This window comes from Haematobia irritans, chromosome 3 (assembly GCF_050003625.1).
Source record: "Haematobia irritans isolate KBUSLIRL chromosome 3, ASM5000362v1, whole genome shotgun sequence".
NCBI classification, from domain to species: Eukaryota; Metazoa; Arthropoda; class Insecta; order Diptera; family Muscidae; genus Haematobia; species Haematobia irritans.
Window position 1 is genome coordinate 13,763,653 of NC_134399.1, and position 6,986 is coordinate 13,770,638.

Here is a 6,986-nt window from a genome sequence, read left to right on the forward strand (position 1 = left end):
CGATTTGGAGTCACTACCTTCTTGTAAGTCGATAGTCCGGCTCGTTTTTTGGCTCGATGCACGGTTGTAGACGATACACCCAGCTTATTTGCGGCATCTCGGAGAGAGAGGTTAGGGTTTCGCTTGAAACTACCGGCAACTCTCTTTGTCGTCTCAGCGGCTTCCGGTTTTCGATTTCCCCCTGATCCAGACTTCCTGGCTATCGACAAACGTTCCCCAAACACTTTAATTACATTTGTAACGGTTGATTTGGCAACTTTTAGAGATTTTGCCAGCTTTGCGTAGCTCGGATTTTCGTGATGCGCGAGCAATCTTCTTGCTTGGACGGCATTTTGACAACTGAAGAGTGAATTCCAAAATCAAAATAGGAGCAACATTCTACACACACACCTTCAAAATGAGGGGTGTTAAGGTTTTTTAAATGCAAAATTGAAAGAAATACGTCAAGTTTATATTGACCAAATTTTGACCGTATCACCCTTTACATGAACTGAATAAAAAAATTAAACTAAATGTTGGTGCTCATTTTTGATCATGATGCAATTTAATGCGCCTTGAAGTAGACCGTAGTCAAAATGACGAAGGACGATGTTAGTGTACAAAAACTAAATATGACTTTCAAGGGTTAGAAAAAGAGCTTATCAAAAATTTATTTGTATTGAAAATTTTGTAATAATTTTATTTCTATCGAAAATTTTGTCAAAATATTATTTCTATCGAAAATTTTGTCAAAATTTTATTTCTATCGAAAATTTTGACAAAATTTTATTTCTATAGAAAATTTTTATCAAACTTCTATTTCTATAGAAAATTTTGTCAAAATTTTATTTCTATCGAAAATTTTGACAAAATTTTATTTCTATCGAAAATTTTGACAAAATTTTATTTCTATAGAAAATTTTGTCAAAATTTTATTTGTATACAAAATTTTGTCATAATTTTATTTCTATAGAAAAATGTGCCAAAATTTTATTTCTATAGAAAATCTTGTCAAAGTTTAAATTCTATAAAAAATGTTGTCAAAAATTTATTTCTATCGAAAATTTTGTCAAAATATTATTTCTATCGATGATTTTAGGTTGCTTAATATTTAATATCACGTACATATTTTTTCAGTGTAAGTCTCAACCAATATCGAATGAATTTCTATTAAAAAAGTACGCTTAAAATATACTTTATCATTTGTTTTTGTATATGGAGACAATTCTTTGAAAAATTTTCTTTACTTCAAGGAAAATTGGTTTTACTTCAAGAACATATGAAAATTTCAAAAATGTGTGTGATACATTTAATGAAAATACTGTCTAAAGCAAATATTATGACCATTCTTCTAATAAAAAAAATCTATATTTTTAAAGAAAATTGTCCTTAAAATTAGGTAAATTGCATGTCCTAAAATGAAGGACAGTCAGTATATGATATACCATCGTCGAATATGAAAATATTGCACTTTGATCGTATAACATATCTAAATTGTCAATAATAAACTATAATCATTCATTTATTCGTTTTTTGTTTGTTTGTTTAAATGTTTGAAGGCTTTTAAATCTTAATTATATGAAGTAAATGAATCAGTCCGAACCCATCCCACACAAGAACAATAAAAATGTCTATTTATACTGGAAATAATTTTAATAAATTCCATTAAACTTATAGAATTTACAAGCAATGCTATCGACGAGAAACATTTTAAATACACTTGCATACGTATTTAAACACAATATTAAACATTTTGTATATGGACATATTTGGCATGAGAAATACACTTGATATGTCTCTAGGTTTTTGTATGTGAACTCATGGATACATTTGCATATAAATGCATTTGCATTTTGTGTTCAATTGTATATTAAAAAAAATAGACTTTCATTTTCATTACCCGGGCATATAAATATAAACTAAATACAAGTATTTATCAGACATTAAGTGGTATCACATTTATATGTGGTACACCGGGTTTTAAGGTGGGGTACATTTCATTCTTTGGACTTTGAAATAAATGCAATATTTCTTCGTTACTGTCCGAATTGAGACCATTGAGAAACAAGATCATGAAGTCATTGGCTTATATCAAATGAATTAAGCGAGGATTGTATGCCAATTAGACTTTCTTTTATCTTTTATAGACCCTGGGAAGCTTTCGGCACTTCGGCTATTAGATGTACCCACATTCAAAAAAAGTACTTGAATTCAAAGAAGTATATACAGCAGTAAGTTCGACCGGGCCGAATCTTAAATATCTTAAATGAATTAAATGAATTAAATTTTATAGTTTCCTTTAAAATTTCAGGGGGGTTTGATGACAGATATTCTTCTAAGCAGAGCAGTTCAACAAGTACACTTCCCGAAGATAAATTTAAAGATTTTACCTATGAAGACTATATCAGATTCTGGATTTATAAGAACCATTTTTGTTTGAGTTTTAGAGGAATCATAATCATCTCGTGTAAGTGTGCAAGAAAATGAGGAAATAACGCCTTGATTTGAGGAAATAACACATTTTTTTTGTCAAAATTCGTTTTTATTATTCAACATAGTTCCCTTCAAGAGCGATACAACGATTATAACGACCTTCCAATTTTTTGATACCATTTTGGTAGTACTCCTTCGGTTTTGCCTCAAAATAGGCCTCAGTTTTGGCGATCACCCTTCATTGCGGCCAATTTTTTTCCCTGCGAGCATACTTTTGAGGTCTCAGAACAAAAAAAAGTCGCTGGTGGCCAGATCTGGAGAATACGGTGGGTGATGAAGCAATTCGAAGCCCAATTCATGAATTTTTGCCATCGTTCTCAATGACTTGTGGCACGGTGCGTTGTCTTGGTGGAACAACACTTTTTTCTTCTTCATATGGGGCCGTTTTGCCGCGATTTCGATCTTAAAACCCTCCAATAACGCCATATAATAGTCACTGTTGATGGTTTTTCCCTTCTCAAGATAATCGATAAAAATTATTCCATGCGCATCCCAAAAAACAGAGACCATTACTTTGCCAGCGGACTTTTGAGTCTTTCCACGCTTCGGAGACGGTTTACCGGTCACTGTCCACTCAGCCGACTGTCGATTGGACTCAGGAGTGTAGTGATGGAGCCATGTTTCATCCATTGACACATATCGACGGAAAAACTCGTGTGTATTACGAGTCAACAGCAGCATACACCGCTCTGAATCATCAACACGTTGTTGTTTTTGGTCAAATGTGAGCTCGCGCAGCACCCATTTTGCACAGAGCTTCCGCATATCCAAATATTGATGAATGATATGACCAACACGTTCCTTTGATGTCTTTAAGGCCTCTGCTATATCGATCAACTTCATTTTACGGTCATTCAAAATCATTTTGTGGATTTTTTTTATGTTTTCGTCGGTAACCACCTCTTTGGGGCGTCCACTGCGTTCACCGTCCTCCGTGCTCATTTCACCACGCTTGAATTTTGCATACCAATCAATTATTGTTGATTTCCCTGGGGCAGAGTCCGGAAACTCATTATCAAGCCAAGTTTTTGCTTTCACCGTATTTTTCCCCTTCAGAAAACAGTATTTTATCAAAACACGAAATTCTTTTTTTTTCCATTTTTTTCACAATAACAAAAGTTGCTTCACAAAAGACGCTCTATCTCACAAACTAATAAACTAATACAGACGTCAAATTTTGACACGAATAATTTGAAGGTTGGTACTATATAAAAATAATACGCATTTAATACTAGCGACGCCAGACCGGTGACTTATCAGCCAACCTTATATGATGGGAAATATTCGATGGGAGAATTGCAAGGATTATAACGACACCAAGCAAATATAGCCCCATTTAAACTTAAACCGCACACTAGATATGCTAGTGTTCTTAAGACGTCAGATTTCACTCCTGATATCCGCTATAACTTGTCGCTGCCTGATAGGCGATTTTGCAAAAACTATTTTCAAAAATTATGGGCTGTCATGATGCGGAGGAAAATGAATCACTCACGACTGAAAAATCATACTCACGCACACTCACGCACGATATTTTTGGTAGGACTCACCCTCACGCATACTCACGAAAAGAAAATTTATACTCACGTACACTCACACACACTCACGCACGAAAACGTCGTGACTCACGAAAAATACCGTGACTCACGAAAATATCGTGACTAACGAATAATTTTATGATTAATTTACCTTACCGAAGTGTCTGAAAACATGAGCATTATTAAAATCGAGAGTTTTATTAAACTCTTAACATCCCAGGTGTCACAAAAATTGTAATTGAATTTAACTGTTAGGCGCTTTATGTTGGTGAGCAGGAATATTTTCGTGAGTGTAATTCGTTACTCACGCACACTCACGATGATATTATTTTTGTGACTCACGCTTACGCACGACATTTTGGTTTGTTAAGCACGCTCACGCACGAATCACGAAAATTTCGTGTCACGTGCACACCTCTACTTAATACCCACTTTATAGAAGTAATAATAACAGTAAATGGCAAAATTTTCTATAGAAGTTAAATTTTGACAACATTTTCTAGAAAAGTAAAAATTTTGACAAAATTTTCTATAAAAAAAAATAAAATTTTAAAAAAAATTCCTCAAGAAATAAAATTTTGAGAAAATTTTCGATAGAAATAAAATTTTGACAAAATTTTTATAGAATAGAAATTTTGACAATATTTTCTATAGAAATAAAATTTTGACAAAATATTGTTTAGAAGTTAAATCTTCGCAATATTTTCTTTAGAAGTTACATTTTGACAAAATTTTCTATAAAAAACAATAAAATTTTTAAAAAATTTCCTCAAGAAATAAAATTTTGACAAAATTTTTATAGAATAGAAATTTTGATATCACAAAAATAAGTAAATATTTATCGACAAATTCAAGAAAATTTATTAGACATAATTTATTTTTTTTTCACTTGTTAGAAAATTTTGTAGTTTGGAAGAAAAAATTGGAGTTCAAAATTGCAAGAATGTCTTTAGTGACATACGAAGTTCATGATGGGCACATTTACAAATTTAAAGAAATAATGAATTATTTTGTGAGAAGTACGAATTTAGTAAAACTTTTTACTACATTTGTGTATAATTTTTCCCGTTTTTTAGTTCATTTAACTAACGTACGCAAAAAAATCCATGAACTAAAATAAAGTTAAATTGGCTTTAGTGAAATCCATGAACTAAAATAAAGTTAAATTGGCTTTAGTGAAATTGAGAGTTTACTTTTTTTTTGAGTGTAGAAAATAATTTTTAAAATTTCAGTTAATTTAAGAACGATTTCTTTAAATCAAAAATATGTTTCTTTACTTTAAATAAAATTTGCCTTTGTTCAATGGCATTCGACTTTAACGGAAGGACGGAAATTTCCAAAATTTGTATCCTAAATTTAATAAAAAATTAAACAAAGATTATAAACTTTATTTTAATTAAAATTTCATTATTTTAAAGAAATGTTTCCATAAAATTTTGCATCCTAAAATTTAGGTTTCGTAATCTTTAATATAGCGTAAATATTTTTTCCAGTATAGGTTATCCATAAACATTGTTTTATCGATTAACACTTTTACGATAATTGACTAAACATAATTTTTTTGGCTTATTATTAAAATATGGCAGCAGTGAATGTACTTACTCACATGCCTTACAGTGTATATAGAATATATCTCATGCGAATGCCGACGATATAATTTGTTGTTTATTATTTTAATCTTTATACTATATTTATATTTTTTTTTTATTGTTGGCCATAGTAGACCAATGTTTTCTTTTTTGTAGCATTTGGTTTTGTATTTTTTTTATGAACAAGAAATTTTTAAAATAAAACCTCTTTAAATAAGCGAGAAAATTCAAGGTTAGATAAAAAACGCAAGTTGTTTATTTATACGTTTGTTTTCATTTTTTTATCAACGCACAAATTAAAAATGCATTGTATTTTGCTGTTTTGATAATATATAATTAATTGATTAATACACGGAAAAAATAATAATCTAAGGGCATATACTCGTAAGGGGCGGGAATTTATTTCCTTGGGGAAAAGCCGGTGGTGCAACTAATTAATGTTTCAAACATTATCACATTTTCCATTGGAAATTTCCTCTAAGATGACGGTCTCTTATAAGCATGAACTCGGACAGCATTCAGTGACAACACTGAAAAAAAAATATTGTTGTATAACCAAAGATTTCTTATCCTTAAAATAGGAATGCGATTTTTCTTTAGCATAGAAGACGCACTTCTCTGATATGAAGTTCTTTTCCCCTTGTCCAAGTTAAGTGATTTGACTTAAAATTAGATATCCTTACATGGACAACATTTTGTTGAACTAATATCTACTTGGCTCTAAAAATTCGGAAAAATTCTTTAAAATTAATTAAATCGTTTTTAGGTTTATTGACTTTTTTACAAAAAAAAAAACAAAAACATTCAAAATAGGATATATAAAAATTGGTCCATACCGGTCTATAATTACATATAGCCCCCATATAAACCTATCCCCAGATTTGACCTCAGGAGCCTCTTGGAGGAGCAAAATTCATCCGATCCGGTTGAAATTTGATACTGTGTGCTAGTTGGGGCCGCTAACAGCCATGCAAAAATTGGTCCATATCGGTCTATAGTTATATATAGCCGATGACCAATCACACAAAATTGGTCCAAATCGCCAAAAATAATCTACCTAAATTTTATTTGTCCAAATTTTATTACTGTAGTAAGTTGTGTCAAAATTTTATTTCTATAGACAATTTGGTCAAAATTTTATTTCTATAGAAAATTTTGTCAAAATTTATTGTCTATAGAAAAATTTGTAAAAATTTTATTTCTATAGAAAATTTTGTCAACATTTTATTTCTATAGAAAATTTTGTCAAAATTTAATTTCTATAGAAAATTTTTGCAAAATTTTATTTCTATAGAAAAATTTTGCAAAATTTTATTTCTCTAGCAAATTTTTCCAAAATTTTATTTCTATAGAAAATTTTGTCAAAATTTTATTTCTATAGAAAATT